General features: G+C 34.4%; 1 pseudogene; it reads left to right on the top strand.

Moving 5' to 3' along the window:
• Positions 1 to 688: 688 nt before the first annotated feature.
• On the top strand, positions 689 to 2,824 carry LOC117032417 (threonine--tRNA ligase 1, cytoplasmic-like; annotated as a pseudogene).
• Positions 2,825 to 9,236: the final 6,412 nt, after the last annotated feature.

Genomic DNA, 9,236 nt, shown 5'->3' with positions numbered 1-9,236 from the left:
AAGTACCTTAAGTTAGAGGCAAACTTTCTTCCTCTTGTTGTGTTCATAATTATGGAAAAAAATATTGTCTTAATCCCTCTCTTTAAGTTTAACAAATCATCAAAAATAGCATTATAGAAATTAAAGCACAAGAATTTTCCACAGGACTTTCTTAGTAAATTATCAAAAGGAGTTTTCTATTCAAAGATTAAAAGTCACCACACTCTATTGTTATTATTGTAGACATGTACTGTTTACTAATTTTAATGGAAGCATTAGGAATTTTTCTCTGAAAGATACTAAACACACATTTAATTAGAACTATTTGGGTTCACTTGAGAAATCAGAGCCCTTGTTAGCAAATCTTTTGTGCAAAGAAAAGCTGGTTACAAGAGAGTATGAAGTCATGGACAAGGCACTTGAGAAAGTATTACAAAGATACATGAAATTAAAAAGGAGCCCATATGCTCTGAATTTCTCTTTCTGAAATAACAACAAATGGCATGGACAAAGATATTCAAATAAATGAAGAGATATTTACAAACAATAACTTTGCCAGTCAACAGAGGCCAATATTTGTACACAGCTAACATCTAGTTCCAGTTTAGCCACATCCATTCATTCAAAAACATTACTCGAGGATTGGCCTGCACTTTTGTCTCCTCTAGACCATCACTTTTGGGTTCTGTCTTCTCTTCATGATTCATCCATGTCAAAGGAGAAGGTCAGCAGCCCTTCAGGGAAGATAGGAGGCCAGGAGAAGCCAATAGGGGCCAATGAGGAGAAGTGAGAGGAAGGAGGCAAGAAGAACAAAAAAGGATCTGGGGATTGAGGTTGAGCAGAGTTGAATCCTTGGCCTGAATATATTAGCATACATCTTCAGATATATAATAAACTATAAGCAGAACGCAATTTCATTCTGGCATAAAAGACAGAAAAAGACAGCAAGCCAATTAAAGTCACTCTGCCCAATAGTAAACAGGTTGATGCAGAATCCTGGAATACTACACCAAGTCAGATTGCTGGTGGAATTAGTCAAGGCCTGGCTGACAATGGCGTTGCTGCTGAAGTGAGTAAAGTTGTTTGGTACGTGGACCATCTTCTGGAGGAAGACTGTACCTAGAGCTTCTCAAATTTGAGGAAGAGGAAGCTCAAGCAGTATATTAGTCCTCTAGGGCTCACATAATGGGTGAAGCCATGGAAAGAGTCTATGGTGGTTGTTTATGTTACAGCCCGCAGGTAGAAAATAGAGTCTATTATGACATGTACCTTGAAGAAGGGGGTGTGTTCAGCAATGATTTTTCTTCTTTAGAGATTTTATGTAAGAAAATCATTAAATAAAAATAAGGTTTTGAAGGATTGGAAATTAAGAAGTAAACTTTGTTGAAAATGTTTAAGTACAACAAGTTCAGATGCTGGATATTACATGAAAATGTGAATATCAAGTGTGGTTCCTTGATAGATCTCTGCTGGGGTTATCATGTCAGACCTACTGGCAAAATTAAGACTTTAAAAATACATAAAAAGTCCTCCACATACTGGGAGGCCAAAGCAGATATGGAGACCCTCCAGAGAATTTACGGCATTTCATTCCCAGATCCTAAAATGTTGAGAGTGGGAGAAGTTCCAGGAGAAAGCTAAAAACCCAGATCATAAGAAAGTTGGAAGGGACCAAGAACTATATTTCTTCCTTTAACTCAGCCATGGAATTTTCCCTACTAAAGAGAGCATACATTTACAATGCACTTACTGAATTCATCAGGAGAGAATATAGCAAAAGAGGGTTCCAGGAGGTGGTCACCCCAAACATCTACAACAGCCGACACCGGTTGACCTTAGGCCACTGGCAGCACTACAGCGAGAACACGTTCTCCTCTGAGGTGGAGAAGGAGCTGTTTGCTCCGAAACCCATGAACAGCCCGGGACAGTGCCTTATGTTTGATCATTGGCCAAGATCCTGGCTAGAGGTTCCTCTCTGGGTAGCCAATTTGGAGGTATTTCCTAGAAATAAGCTGTTGGGAGCACTCATAGGACTCACAGGGGTACGAAGATTCCAACAGGATGATGCTCACGTATTCTGTGCCATAGAGCAGATTGAGGATGAAATAAAAGTTGTTTGGATTTTCTGTGTACAGTATATAGTGTATTTGGATTTTCTTTTAAACTGAACCTATCTACTCATATGAAAAATTCCTTGGAGATATTGAAGTCTGGAATCAAGATGAGAAACAACCTGAACACAGTCTGAATGAATTTGGTGAAAAGTGGGAGTTAAACCCTGGAGATGGAGCTTTTTATGGTCCAAAGATTGACATACGAAGATGTAATTGGTTGGTACAACCAGTGGGGAACAATCCAGCTGGATTTTCAGTTGCCCATCAGATTTAGTCTTACTTTTGTCAGCCATGATGGTGATGATAAGTAAAGGTCAGTGATTATACACAGAACCATCTTGGGGTCAATGGAAAGAATGATTGCTATACTCACTGAAAACTACAGGGGCAAATGGCCCTTCTGGCTGTCTCTTCGCCAGGTAATGGTAGTTCCAGTGGAACCAACATGTGATGAGTATGCCCAAAAGATCCGGCAACAATTCCGTGATGCTAAATTCATGGTGGACATTGATGTGGATCCAGGCTGTACATTAAATAGGAAGATCAGAAATGCACAGTTAGCACAATATAACTTTATCCTAGTTGTTGGTGAAAAAGAGAAAACTAGTGGCACCGTTAATATCCATACAAGAGATAATAAGGTACATGGAGAACATACTGTTTCAGAAACCATTGAGTGGCTGCAGCAGCTCGTGCAGTCCCACAACAAATAGGCAGAAGAAGAATTTTAATGAAGAACTTTGGGCTGACTGGATCAGTGGAAAAGGATGAGCAGTGTTTCCATAACATTAACTTTGGTGTCTGGAAAACATTAAGTTACATTGAACTTGGAATAATTTGGTAGAGTCTGCATAGGATACACCTTTTTTTGACCTAGACAGGTTTTAACAATGTATATTTAAGAAGGTAATTAAAAGAGACACGTTAACATGATTTTATTTATTAAACATCTGAGAACAGGAAATAGGCCATGAGGAATGCTCTATTTTGATGAGGGAGGTCATTTTTGTAAACTTAAGGCGGTTGGAAAATAGAACTTTTCAAATTTGATTCAGATAAAAGCCTAGAATTGGATCATGGTATAAAACAAAAACTTGAATTAAAAAAATTACATGATCCCCCTACGACATTAAACATTTAACACTGACCACCCTTAAATCCCTTCTCCTCCGATGATTTTATTTCTGAGAACACTCCTCTAGTTTGTCTGCCACCACTCTGATTCTCCTTTCTGTTTCCAATACTCACTTGCCTCCCTGCTCCTCTCAGTACTTCAATGTAGGGCATCTCTAAGCCTCTGAAATGCTTGTCTTATTCCTTGTCATTGTATCAGTAACCTATTGTGTCCTATCATAAGGCTTCAATTATTATCTCTCCTCAGATGACTAAGAATCCTGTATTTCCCTCTCTGAGCCCTCTCCCAAAATTTAAGTCTGAAGTTTTACTTCCCTCCTACCCAGGGACCCTTGATATCTCTACCTGGACTGAACACACCTTAGACAAACCTCCCCCCCACAAGAGTTTCATCCTTCCTATGGTCTCTTCTCATGCCTAATTGTCACTTGATTTCCCTGTTCCATCCCATCACTCTTCTCTAGAGGCTCAGGTTTGATGCCTCTTTTTTTAATGTCTAATTCTCCCTTCCAAGTAGAAGAAACTTCCTCAAACTCCCACGAAACAAGACTGTATGATGGTTATTTGCTTTCTACTAAAAGTGCCTTTTTATTTTTAAATTTCTTTTATGGAAATCATTCCCTAGTCTTTTAAGGTAAGAAATTTGAATCAATTTGATTTCTTTGTTTTTTCCCTTATTCTTACATTTAGTTAGTGATTAAAAATTGTAGCTCTTCCTCTGTAAAAACGTCTGGTTTGATACGTTATTTTAGAATTTCTGATTCACCTTCTCCGGCAGAAGCTCCCTCTTTTCTCTGAACCCCAGCAAACAAGTGCTTTATTGCTATTTCCGTTTAATGTTGTATCCTTAACTATTATTATGCTGGAAATAAACAGGATAGATTCTTTATCTGATTATCTACCATAGCACCAAACACTAGTTACTGATAAATTCCTTTATTTACTAATAAATTATTCCTCTTTTGTTATCTGTACATATACCAGTCTATCTGGTATACTAAGTTCTTAACAAGAGGTGTCACACCTCTTTATTATTCTGTTCAATTCTGCTTTATCTCAAATTTCATTACCTTTATTATCATCATCTTCATAGTCACCATCATCACCATCACCACCATCATCATCATCACTGTGATATTCACTATTACAGCGCTTTACATTTATTTGTTCATGGATCTTTCATTTTCAAAGAATTTTCACATTCTTATTTGTTAAAAAAGAATACTGCAACATTTAAAAATCATATTACTACTTTTATAGAGGATAAAGAATAACCTGAAGCTCTTAGAAATATATAACAATAAAAAGGTTCCCTGAACTTCAGAAGTTCAAACTTCATAACAAGTAAGTAATGAATAATGTATGCTTTTGAGTTTCCAACTAGGGTTTGAGGACTTCTGTCTTAAATTCGAGTAAATCTTTATGTATACTCCTGAGGTGCATAAGATTTCTTCTTCTAAAATTTCCTTGTTTAACAAGTGACTGAATTTATGCCAACTCAGGTGTAATAATGTGAGGAAAATACACTTCTGCATATATATATATATATATATATATATATATATATATATATATATATGGAACTTTGAGGAACTCAGCATCAGTGAGAATTATCACAACATGAATATATGTTAATTATTCCATGATATTCAGTCTAAATTGTATTTCTACCTTGCAAATGAATTTTAAATATAGTTTGAAAGACTAAAAAATAGCTTTTTTTTACACATGAAACAATCACCATCAAGTCTGCTGACCTAATCAAATCACTTCAAAATATATATATTTTGCTATCAAATACCCTCACTGAACCTGTGTTAGTAAAAGATTTCTCACCTAACAATATTATATTTAAGGAACACGAGTGCTTTCCGAGATGCGCAGAAATCAATGGGAAGAAAATTTTAATTCTTAAGAGAAAAGTTCATGACCACATGGAAATATTAACCACTAAGTAAGCCAATGCTACTAAACAAGCCATTAAATGATTTAAGAAATGATTTTATTTCTCTTGTTTCAGTGGATGTATCCTAGAGTTGCTATTCTGAAGATTTATCTCATCGCCCTACAAGAAGCGGGGACCTCTAATTTTCCTTACTTCTGTGGAATCCTGTATTTTCAAAGCTTCAAACCATTTCTATCCCTTATTTCATCACACTAAATATCAACAACCAACCTTTCACCCTATAAAATGATAACGTCTAAGTGGAAATCAATGAAACCTGAAAAAGTAACCTAGATTTACCACCCTAGTAACTAAAAGGTAGTTAAAAGTAAGAAAGGAAAATACATAACAAGACAAAAACAATGAAAAAAGTGTAATTATGTTAATTAAACATGTCTTCTCCTTTAATCTTTATAATTTACGATGAGAGGTTTAATTTTCTATTTATATGAAAGAAAATGAAAATCATATATCTTAAAAAGGTAGAGCTGATATTCAAATCCAAGTTTAATTTTTAATACTCTAAGTCGTCAGTAACCAAAGAAACCAAACTTAAGCAAAACAAAAGTAAAGATAACATATAAAAAATTAAAAACCCATTCGTGTAATTAATGCACAATATGAAGAGAGCCTTGATTTTTCATTTATTTTATTTTATTTTATTTTATTGTTTTATTTTACTTTTTAACTCTGCAAAGTTTGGGTTGGTTTGCCATGTAAACTAGAAGGTTTAATTTGATGACCAAACATATCTCCTCCATAACAGAGATAGGAAGTTATTTCTCAGTAAAAAGATATGTATTGAGTACACAAAATCTACACAGTAACAGATGTTTCAGGAATATGGTAGCTAGCCATGCAGTTTGACTTAAAAGAGGGTGCTTAGAATTTCATGATATAGGATGAACTGAGAAATGCAAATGTCCGTTTATTATCATATCAGAAATGGCACAAATTACAGCCTTGGGGAAGATGCAAGCTCTTGGTGATCCAAAGTACCCTTATGTGCTTAAGAATTAAAAGAACCTCTTACTATGGTTATTCATGCTCCAAATTTATGCCCAATATATAATAAAGATCCTTGACCAATCATAATTCACTGGCCTATGCCTTTAAGCATTCAGGCCTCATCAAATACATTCTCCAAATCAATGAGTTAGCAAAAACATACCCTGACATCTTGAAGATAAACAACAGGAAGAGACTCTTAGGTCTTTGAGGAACTCAGCATCAGTGAGAATTATCACAACATGAATATATGTTAATTATTCCATGATATTCAGTCTAAATTGTATTTCTACCTTGCAAATGAATTTTAAATATAGTTTGAAAGACTAAAAAATAGCTTTTTTTTTACACATGAAACAATCACCATCAAGTCTGCTGACCTAATCAAATCACTTCAAGCTGTAAGGTGAGGAGGTCCTGACAGAGTTGGAGTCAGAAACTATTCACTTAAAACTTCATACACTCAAATCAAATACCTAATACTTTTTTTTTTACACTAAAAAGTTAAATAAATAAGGTCAGAAAGAATTAAAGAAAACATAGTAGTATCAAATCATGCTGTCATTTTTAATATGTCTTACCCAGAAGCTGAGACATTAGGTTCTAAAATTTTATTCACTTAATTTTAGAACCTACTTAATCAAAATTTGTAAGTATCCCTTACTGTCCTTTGTTTCTAAAATTAATACAAGTGTAAAACTGGAACTCTCTTGTTTGGTAAAGAGCTTAAATCCATATTGTTTTAATGTACCCAAAATTAACTGGAGAACTAAGAATAATTATCCAAATAAATCAACCAATAACAAACTTTTGCAGGACTTGTATGTAATGAATAATGAAAAAAAATGTTTTAGACTCAAATTTTACAGATGATAATTTCAGTTCTTTATTTTAGAGGTCTAAAACGAGCCATGGTCTAAGAACTTGCAGAGTATTGGTAGCCAGAATAATGTCCCTGCCAAAGATGTGCACATTTTAATCTTTGGAACCTGTGAATATGTTATGTAACATGGCAAGGGGGAATTAAGTTGCATTTGGAATAAAATTTACTAATATGATGACCTTAAAATAAGGAAATAATCCTGAATAACCGATAAGGAGATTATCTTGGCCCAGTGTAATCACAAGGGTCCTTATAAGTGAAAGAGGAAAGTGGGAGATTCAGTATCAGTGATGCAGCATGAGAAAGACTCCACTGATCATTGAACCCTTGTTGGCATTGAAAGTGACACCCTGAACCAAGCAATCACACTGCCTCTAAATGTCAGAAAAGTCAAGTAAATAGATTCTCCCCAGGAGCCTCCCAAAGAAATACATCCCTACCAACACCTTGATTTTAGCCCACTGAGATGTTTCATACTTCTAATATCCAGAACTCTACGATAACAAATTTGTGTCATTTTAAGCCACCAAGTCTGCGGTAATTTGTTATAGCAGCAATGAGAAACTAATACAAATACCTTTCAAAAATATATTACTAGTAGCTCCTGGATGGTTTAGGTAGCAATATTCCTAATACTTAATACAGTGCCTGGCACATTCCTGAAGTAATTATATTTGCCTGAGTACCAGATTCAACTTCCATATACGTAAGTTAATCAGACAGATACAGTTTACTGAGTTCACACTTTATAATCCCTGAGACAAACCATGTGTGTAATTTGATTTTTGAAGGAGTTTGAAAAATAAAAAGAAGACAAGATTTTATCCTCAATTTATAATTATTTTGATACAGGCAGCAAAATTTCACACAGAAATAAAACAAAGAAAACTACAATGGGACAAACCCGTGTATAGTACTGCAAAAGCAATCTTACTGAAATACCACCAAAGTATTGAAAGTCAGAGTAATTTTATGGGGATATAAACCAAAACATTATTTGAGAAAATATCTCTTAGAATATAGAAGCAGAAATGGCGTTCAGAAACTCCAGTTTTTAGTAGAGTTCAACTAAAACTGATGACAGTTAATAATGCCTACTAAAATTAATCTTAATATCTGTATCATTGTCTATATCTACTTAATATGTAAAATATTTTATGACCATTAATTGTAAGGCAAATCCTTCTACTCAAAAAGATATAGGGCCTCCTACTTCATCATCAATACTACTACAAAATACATGTTTGATAAACAACAAGAAAATTTACATTTATTACTTTGTGGTCATATATGGATGGCTCTATTTTGCTATCCCCCAAATTTTCTTGATGAAAGAAAATAATGCAGAGGAAGAAAGAGTAAAAAATAAATTCATTAAATACACATAGGCTACTCTTCTCTAATAATAATGGCTAAGCTTCATATAGGGGAATATTTTCTGTTTTTTGTTTTTTCTTTTTTTTTACAACAAAGCACAATTGAAAATAATGTATTAAATATGGGGGAAAGGAAAAAGGGGGCAAACTTAATAGTTGTAATGGGATAAAGATATGATTAGAAACAGAGAATGCATCTTTGCTGTTCTGTTTGTTTCAGACACCAGACCAAAAATAAAACACCACAAAAGATAGACAGATAAACCTCCTACCCTATTATAAATTATGGGAAAAGTGTTGCTTGCTTGTTTGTTTTTAAGATTGATGTAAAACTGCATCAAAACATGCCTATTTTGAGGCCACGTAAGGAGTCAAATTGTGTTTTTCTCTGGAGTCCTAAAATGCCATGTGAGTCATAAATCATATTTACTAGAATTCCGCAAATAAATTAAGAAAAAAAAAGAACGTTGCCTTTGTCTATTCTAGATTGCTTCATCACCCACAAAATGCCACTATTTGTGGGGAAAATCTAAATCCATTGTAATGGGTTAAATTGGTGAAATTGAGGGAGTACATAATGTATACTGAAGCACTGGTAAATATTAATTGGTTGAAATTAGAAGAGCAGCTTTAGTAGACTAGGAAGGGAATGTGAGAAACAGAAAGCAAATTTTAATGAAAAATCCTCTTTAATTAATAGAAGACTACATACCTTCTTGCTCATGAGAATAGACTCAAATTCATAAACAATATTTTAAAGAGCTACATTCAGCATTGCATAGAAAAGAGTATACCAT

The sequence above is a fragment of the Rhinolophus ferrumequinum genome, chromosome 12 (assembly GCF_004115265.2).
Source record: "Rhinolophus ferrumequinum isolate MPI-CBG mRhiFer1 chromosome 12, mRhiFer1_v1.p, whole genome shotgun sequence".
Classification (NCBI taxonomy): Eukaryota; Metazoa; Chordata; class Mammalia; order Chiroptera; family Rhinolophidae; genus Rhinolophus; species Rhinolophus ferrumequinum.
Note: the sequence above shows the minus strand (reverse complement) of the source record. Positions and strands in the feature narration are given on the sequence as shown.